This window comes from Herpailurus yagouaroundi, unplaced genomic scaffold, assembly GCF_014898765.1.
Source record: "Herpailurus yagouaroundi ecotype Mexico unplaced genomic scaffold, PumYag 186, whole genome shotgun sequence".
Taxonomy (NCBI): Eukaryota; Metazoa; Chordata; class Mammalia; order Carnivora; family Felidae; genus Herpailurus; species Herpailurus yagouaroundi.
This window is the reverse complement of record NW_024412417.1, coordinates 22,100,554-22,109,812: the sequence shown is the minus strand read 5'-3', so window position 1 is coordinate 22,109,812 and position 9,259 is coordinate 22,100,554.

Below are 9,259 nucleotides of genomic sequence, written 5' to 3'. Positions count from 1 at the left end.
ACCTAATCTGTCTGCAAATCAGCCTCCGGACAGAGAGCTGATTTCAAGCCATTTCAAGTCTATCAGAAATAAATTCATGTAAGAAGGAAAGGGAGGGAAGGGAGGAAGAAAACAATCAACTAAGCTACAAAACCAAACAAACAATGAACCTAAAGAAACTTCAGAGTTTGAAGGTCATGAAAAATTGTGCAGTAGGTGGTACAGACCTATTCATGGTTGTGAGACACTACTAAGTTCTTTATGAACAAACTTATGAACTGAAGTTTGAAATACTTAAGAGACTTTAAAGTTATGACAAACTATGAATTTAAGACAGAGCCTTAGATGGCTAGCTATGAATTTGGGAGACAAAAAAAGAAGGATGGTTCTTATTTGGCTGGTGTGCATGTAGGTATGGAATTAATTTTGAAGTAAGTTGTTAGATTTGGGGTTTAACTATGAAACAGAATATTATTCCAGGGTTATGAATTAACAGAAGAAAAATATATTTTAAGATTCTCATGGCATATGTAAGGCAGGAAATTGGAGGTAGAAAGAAACCAAGAATCTGGGATACTAATAACAATACAGTTTAAATGGCTCCAGATGATAAAGTCCTGAATTATGACAACTGTAAGACAAAAAAACTTGTCTAGTTTAGAGATATTTTTAGTGATGCTTCTGAGTTGAGGGTTACATAACCCCCAAGGGGAAATTGAATATCAGAATGCTAAACTATAGTTCTTTCAAAAGCAACTATAAGTTTTCCTGTGTTTTGACTTTGGGTCATATTATGCTATCACCCTATAATCCTGAAAATAGTGCAGACTTAATGATGCAGTTTAGTAGTAACAATTGGTTTAGGTGATAACTTTGGCCTATTTGATTTGGTTTTTCCTTGTAGTTTATAGTCCTTTCCTGTTAGAACCTCATCATCTGGCATCCACAATCCTGAAAACTCCTATCCTTCTTAAATACTGAATCCGACCAGTTCAGATCTGACTCAATTAAGCATAGATAAACTTCCCCTCATTGTGTGGGGGCTCCCTCTCAACAGATTGAATCTCTTTATGATTTCCCATAGTCATCAGTACTAAACCAAATGCTAAGGCTCTGGTTTCAAGATACTTTATAATACAGTGACAGCTACCTGCTATATCCATCTACCTTGCTGACTCCTTTTCTTCCTCCTTTCCAAGTTAAATCTACCACAGAATTGAAACTTCTCAGGTTGTGGATCCTCAAGGAAGATATAGACACGTATGGGGCAGACCTAGCTCTCATATGCTCAATTCCATTACAATTTGTATTGTATTTTAGTTATTTTCTTGTCCACCTTAACTGACGAAGAAAAGAAAAAAAAGAAGAAAGAAAAGCTTCCTGCATCTTTATATGTAAGCAACTTGAAGCCAGGGCTCTAAATATTTTACCTTTTCATCACTTCATTATTACCTGATGAGTGCATCATGCTCCAGTCTGACCTCCTCCAATCACTCCAATCACTCCTCAGCTTCTCTTCCCTGTGGAACAATGTATAGTTTCCCACAGCTGGGTTAATATTTCCTACCAGACAACTTTCTTGCCTAGGGTACTCAAAGGAGAGAGAAAGCCGGGCTATCTTTCAAAATATTGACTTAGACCATACAATGAAAGGGTTTGCAGTGCCCTGTTGTCCCATGTCTTCTTTCTGCCATTTCTATCCACTTCACTAAGTCCCTGGCTAAAATTTGCACAAAGGATAGCCCAATGTCTATTAAAAGTCTATTAAATAAGTCAATATCTATTTCTCCCACCTTATAGGCACTCTAACTCATCAGAGATGATTACCTTGAAGCTACTCTCTTGCTTACTTCTAAAGCAGTGGGAAGAGACAATGCCCTGCATGTCCCACCTAGGGAAAGAGAAGCAAACAATCTCCCACTAGGAAAATTAATCCCTGTTTCTAGGATTTCCCCTTAAAATCCCGTGTGTGTGTGTGTGTGTGTGTGTGTGTGTGTGTGTGTGTGGTGAGAGAGAGAGTGTGTACACCTAGGAAAAGTAATGGTAACAGTGTGTGAAAAATTAGTAAGTATTGATGTGATGGATCTGCTGAGTTCATTTTCTTAGCATTTATCTTGGATATATTGGCATGTTGAGTGCATATTATTTTTAGCTACAAGGCTTTCACTACGATTCTAAGACAACATGGAAACTATTATTCATTATTCTACTAGATATTTCAATTTGTAATTTCAGTTTAAAATGTTAAAGACAGTTTAGACAAGTACATAGTCAAAGTTTAAGTGCTCAAGAAAAACTGGCTTTCAAACTTTTCTTCAATAAGACATGTGAATTTAACAAATTGAACATTAAACAGTGAAAAATAGCTGTAGGTCTTCTTTTCCATGCATGAATGTCTCCTCAGATTTTTCAAGCATCTTTATAAGCATACCTGCACCCTAGGGCACACCAGAAAACACTCCATGGTGACACAGTGGTCTCTCTCTCTCTCTCTAATATTCTGACATCCACCTATTTTCCTCATCAGACCTATCTCCTCACTGATGTATAAATCCCAATTAATACATGGCTTTGCTTCATAAGCTTTGTAGCTTGGCCTTTCTTCTCTATTTCTTCATGTCTCATATATTCTGCCTTGAACTTAAATGGTTTCAGAAGTATAAAGTTTCTTAAAATAATTTATATATTGACCCATGAAATACTTGCTTTACTGTAACTATAACCCCTTATCTGAAACATAATGGTCCATTTCTATAATGTTGGACACATTAAACTGTTGTTACAGCCACTTCTTTTTAAATTGAGACTCCTTATTCATACTTTTCAAAAAACTTTTTATATTCATGATTTTGTGTTACAAATATCAGATGAGGCATTCCTATTAGCTTTGTGATGGTGATATCCAGGTCCTATAATTAGACAGCCCAAAGGCTCCACAGTTTCTCTGGAAGCTTATATAAACTTCTCAGAACACCAAAATAGTGCTTTAGATCACCAAAGATCAGACCTTAGAAGCTTGATTTAGTCGTCTACATGATGACAGTTACTGAGTACTTGGAGCAGAGGACTTCTAAGCAGCACCTGGAAATCTTCAGAGCTATTGCAGGTTCCAGACCATGCAATAATGCAAATATTACAATAAGGAAAATCAAGGAAATTTTTTGAATGTTTACATTATATGGAAGTCACGTATGCAATAGCATTATGTCTCAGAAAACAATGTATATACCTTAATTAAAAAATCATTTACTGCTAAAAAATGCTATCACCTGAGCTTTCAGCAAATCATAATCACTGACCACAGATCATCATAACAAAGAATACTGCAAAAGTTTAAAATATTGTGAGAATTACCACAGTGTCACAGAGGGACACAAAGAGAACAAATGCTGTTGGAAAAATTGTGCCAACAGACAACAGACTTGCTAGATGCAGAGTTGCCACAAACCTGAAATTTGTAAAAGAAAAAAAAAAAAAGCATTGTCTGCAAAGTGCAATAAAGTCCAGCACAATAAAAAAAAAGATATGCCTGTACTGGGCAGAAAAAAGAAAACTCCAGAGCACAGATATACATGAGGCACAGGGAAGAGTCCAGAGCAACCATCTCCCACTGGACCTGCCCCAGGGAAGCCCTGATGGACTCAAGGTTACCACTTGAGCCAGCCCTTCTGGTTCAGGTCTGCTTTGTTTGGGCTTCTGGGAATGTCTGGGGAAAATCATGGAACTTGGGTTCCTGTGAGAAGTGGTTGTGTCCTCTATCTTCTTACCTTAGCTTATATATAAAGAAGCAGAGGACATCCAGACTGACAGGAATAATGGAGCTCTGCAACCCTGAACATCTAGCAGAGCATGTGGAGTATACAATCTATTTTACCACCACACCTAGTTCTAAGATATTCTCAGAAATAGGAGACAATCATCTCAAAGTTTTCATAGAAAAACCTAGTATTTGATAAATAAAGAAGACAACAACTATTATGGAATCGTTAGAGTTTGGAGTCTATGTGAATTACAGCATACCGAAGGCTGAGAATGTAGCCAAAGAGAAGTGAGGAATCCTGCAAGTGGAAATAATGAGGTGAGAAACACAAATGTATATTGTAAGTAAATAATCTGGTGACAATGTATAGGAGGATTTGGTACGGAGAAACTGAGACAGTTATGCTATTTTATTATTTTGAAACTTTATAGGATATTAAAAATACAAGATTATTTTACAGTAATAAAAAGATCATAACTTAAGAAAAGGCTGAGAAACTTTTTGGTAAAGGGATATAGCCTGTTCTATTTCTTCTGTTGTCTAGTCTGCTATGTGCTAGAGATTTGGGAGTCTAGAGAGATATTAAAAGGTAATAAATATTATGATAATTATTTAAAATATCATCCCATGGGAATACCTGGAAAGAGACATTCATCTAAAATAAGTTCCAGGGGCACCTGGGTAACTCAGTTGGCTAAGCCTCTGACTCCTGATTTAGGCTCAGGTCATGATCTCACATTTGTGAGTTTGAGACCCACATAGGTCTTCATGTAGTGGTGAGTTACACAGAGAGTTGGACACCAGGGCTTTTCTTTCCAGGAAGCAGCTTTATTCGTGCCAGCACGGGCTCAGCAGGCTAAGACCCAAAAGGCTGGGCCGCGAGTGTAGCGGGGCATTGCCTCTTGTACTATTTTTGCTCTTTTGTCTCCCATCTATGGTAACATACAGTCTGAATGGGTGCTTTATGTTACAGAGTCTTGAGGAGTGTTGCCCATGCACACATAGCCAGGATGCCCTCTCTTTTCTTGACATTTTCACCACATTCCTTAGGGTGAGGCTCTACCACATCTACACAGAGAGTGCGGAGCCTTCTTGGGATTCTCTCACTCCCCCTCTCTCTGTTTCTCCCCTGCTTGTGTTCTCCCTCTCTCAAAAGAAATAAACTTAGAAAAGAACATAGTATAAAAAAATAAAATAAGTTTCAGAAAGATTAATAAAGGACATCTGGGTGCCTGGCATAATAGGTAGAATTTTAATAGGCTCACATGGATAAATGTTTGCATATCTATTATCACAAATTATCAATGATCTGCTCAAGGGCAAGTATTCTCTTTCATTCAACAACAACAAAGAAACATTTAGTGCTTTATTGGGCTTCTAAAGCTGGGAATGCCTTCAAGGAAGTCACAGTTTAATAGGGAATAAATGAAGAAAAAATATAATTTGTACCCATGAAATGACTAAGCAAGAAGAGATATAAGTAACAGAAATAGCATGGTAGCAGTGGAGCAAGGAAATCCAAGATAGGCTTTTCAGAAGATTTAAAACTTAAGGTCATTTTTGAAGTCTGAGAGTTTGTTAGCTGGAGTGCAGTAGTTTTTGAGGATAGTGTTATAGATATATTTGAGAAAAGTTTTCAGAAATATGAACACATACATGTTTTGAAAGAAAATATTGGTAAATATTTTGGTGTCTTAAAAACCACACAAAACAAATACATAATCTAAGACGCTACAGAATATTGAGGTTGAGTGCACAGAAGAACCCCCTTACAAGAGATTAAATAACCTTGGGCAAATTACTTATTTTCTATCTGCCTCAGTAATCCCTCTATAAAATAGGTGATAAAGTCTTACCATTCCCTTATAGGGTTATTGTCAAGATAAAATACAATGTTAACTGATATAAACATAGTATTGGTATGAGTGCTGAAAAACAAATACTCCCACACAATAAAGGGAAGCATGTAAGGTGCTAAATTTTTCTTTGTAAATTTGAGTAAATATATCAAAATTTTAATGCAGTTTCCCAGTAATTCTGTTTCCAGAAAGTACCCCACACATAAACTCAGTTAATACTAAAAAGAAATGTATATAATGATGTCTACATGAAAATTGTTTGTAATAGCTAAAAATAAGAGAAAAACTAATTCTTTATTCAAGAAGATAATAAATAAATTATGGTTATTGATACAACAGAATATATCATATATTTTTTTGAATTAGTGAATTAAAGCTTGGGGGAGTTGACAAGATGGCAACATAGGAGGTTCCTGAGCACCTCTCCTGACATTGGTACACTGAATATACAGCTATATGCTGAGCAATCCCCTGAAAGAGACCCAGAAACTAAATGAATGACTACTACATATAGGGAGAATAAAAAAATACCTACTGATAAGAATGGCTGAGATACACTCTTGCCATAAACCACAATCCTTGCACAGTGCCATATAATCAGGCAGGAACCTTTAACTCTCAGCTTCTTCCTGAGCAGCAAAAGATTTAGACCCCAAAACTAGCAATCAAAACATTAAGACTCCCACTGGAGCAACAGCATTCCCCCAATTGACTATTTTTGAAAGCCAGTGGGGCTTGCACTCATGAGACCCACAAGCAGCTGCAAACCTCCCTAGAAAGTGGGGAAGCCTGCTAGACTACTCTCCCTCCTTCTCTCTCCAGCCCACACCACATTGCCCTCCCTGCAAAGAGTTTGCACACACAATGTGCCTCTGCTACTATTGTAGCCACCCAAGGGATGTGGTCCCTGTATTGCCTGGCTCTCACAGCCAAAGTGCTTCCTATTTCCAAGGGCTCAGCTCAGTGGGAACAGGGTAAAAAAATTCTATCTCTGCTTTCTGGAAAAAAAAAAAAAAAACTTTTTCAAGTACTTTCCAAGCTGCTGCCTTAAGGGTCCAGATTCTAATTAGTCTGCATCTAGGTGCTTAGTGCAACCTTCCCCTTTGCAACACTGGCAGGTTTTGGCATCCTCTCCACTTCTGGGAGCCACGAAAAAAAAGAAAGAAGGTCGACAATCAAAAAGTGTCAAAGACAGGGGCGCCTGGGTGGCTCAGTCAGTTAAGCGGCCAACTTCAGCTCAGGTCATGATCTCGCGGTCTGTGAGTTCAAGCCTCGTGTTAGGCTCTGTGCTGACAGCTCAGAGCCTGGAGCTTGCTTCAGATTCTGTGTCTCCCTCTCTCTGACCCTCCCCCGTTCATGCTCTGTCTCTCTCTGTCTCAAAAATAAACGTTAGGGGCGCCTGGGTGGCGCAGTCGGTTAAGCGTCCGACTTCGGCCAGGTCACGATCTCGCGGTCCGTGAGTTCGTGCCCCGCGTCGGGCTCTGGGCTGATGGCTCAGAGCCGGGAGCCTGTTTCCGATTCTGTGTCTCCCTCTCTCTCTGCCCCTCCCCCGTTCATGCTCTGTCTCTCTCTGTCCCAAAAATAGAAAATAAAAACGTTGAGAAAGGCATAGAAGAAATTAGCAAGTATTAAGCAAAGCCAAGAAGGGTGTCCTTTTAAAAAAAAAAAAAAAAAGAAAAATAAATAAATAAAAAAAATAAATAAATAAACGTTAAAAAAAAATTTAAAAAAAAAAAGTGTCAAAGACAAGTAGGAGCTTGGGCCAGGCTGATTGATGAGATTTATATCCTATATGAATCCACTCTGCCAAGATTGGGAGGGTAGATGTTTTATATAATATTAAAAACCACATGGTCATAGAAAAAGAAAGAAAGAAATATGTTCCAAACAAAATAACATGACAAATATCCAGAAACATATTTAGTGAAAGAATGATAAGTGTTTTGATCTGATACAGTTCAAAATAATGGAAATCAAGATACTCACCAAGATCAGATGAACACCAAGAACAATGCATGAACAAAGTGAGAATCTCAACAGAAAATAGAAAAAGGTAACAAACAGAAATCACAGAGCTGAAAATATAGTAATTGAACTGAAAAAAAAAAAAACAATAGAAAAATTCAACATCAGACTAGATAAAATGAAGAAAGGATCAGCAAACTCAAAGACAGGGCAATGGAATACATCTAATCACAGAATGAAAAAGAGTGAAGATAGCTTACAAGACATATGAAATACCATCAATTGGGCCACTATAAGTATTTTAGGCGCCCCAACATGAAGAGAAAGAGAGAGAAAAGGGAAGAAGCATATTCAAAGAAATAATAGCTGAATATGCCCCTCACCCAGGAAAAGAGACAGACATCTAAATCCAGAAAGCCCAGAGACCACCACATAACATGAATTCAAAGAGACCACATTGAAACACATTATAATTAACTTTTCAAATACTAAAGAAATGGAGAGAACCTTAAAGAAGAGAAAAGCAACTTGATATATGCAAAGGAAACCTCGTAAGACTATAAGCAGATTTTTCAGCAGAAACTTTAAAGACTAAATAGGAGTGGTATGATATATTCAAAGTGCTGAAAGAAAACAAAACAAAACAAAACAAAACAAAAACAAAACTCAACTGGCAAAGCTGTCCATCAGAATTAAAGGAAATAAAAGGAGTTTTCCAGAAAAACAAAAGCTGAAGAATTTAATTATCACTAGAAAGGTAGTAAAAGAAATATTACAAGGAGTTCTTCAAGTGGAAACAAAAGGATGCTAATTACTAACAGGAACACATATGGAAGTATAAAACTCACTGGTAACAGTAAATATACAGTTAAATTCAGAATGCTCAAAAGTTGCAACAGTCTTAGGTGAATCACTTATAAGCCTAGTTATGAAGGATAAAAAATAAAAGTATCAAAATAACAATAATCTGGTAATGGATTGCAATATAAAAAAATGTAACTTCTGACATCAAAAACAAAAAAAAAATGTGAGGTGAGTGTAATATTGAAGAGATTTTCTGTTGTTTAAAGTTAAGTTGTTATCAGCTTAAAAGAGATGGCCATAATTATAAGATATTTTATATAAGCCTAATGGTGATCACAAAAGCAAAAAATCTGTAGATACACAAAAGACAAAGAGAAAGGACTCAAACATGTCACTGTAAAAAAATATTAATTCACAAAGGGAGCAAAAAATGATATTAAAAACTCATAAGAAAAATGTAATAAAATGGCAACAGTAGTCTGTACCTATTACTAATTACTTTAAATGTAAATTGACTGAATAAATAATAACTAAACAGCACAGAGTGGCTAAGTAGATTTTAAAAATGACAAGACCCAAGGATCACCTGGGTGGCTCAGTCAGTTAAGCGTCCAACTTTGGCTCAGGTCATGATCTTGCAGTTCATGACTTGGAGCCCTATCTTGGATTCTGTGCTGACAGTTTAGAGCCTAGAGCCTGGAGCCTGCTTTGGATGCTGTCTCTCTCTCTCTCTCTCTCTCTCTCTCTCTCTGTCTGTCTCTCTCTCTCTCTTTCTCTGCTCTCTGCCTCCCCCAAACACTCACATTCTGTCTCTCTCTTTCTCAAAAATAAACATTACAGGGGCGCCTGGGTGGCGCAGTCGGTTAAGCGTCCGACTTCAGCCAGGTCACGA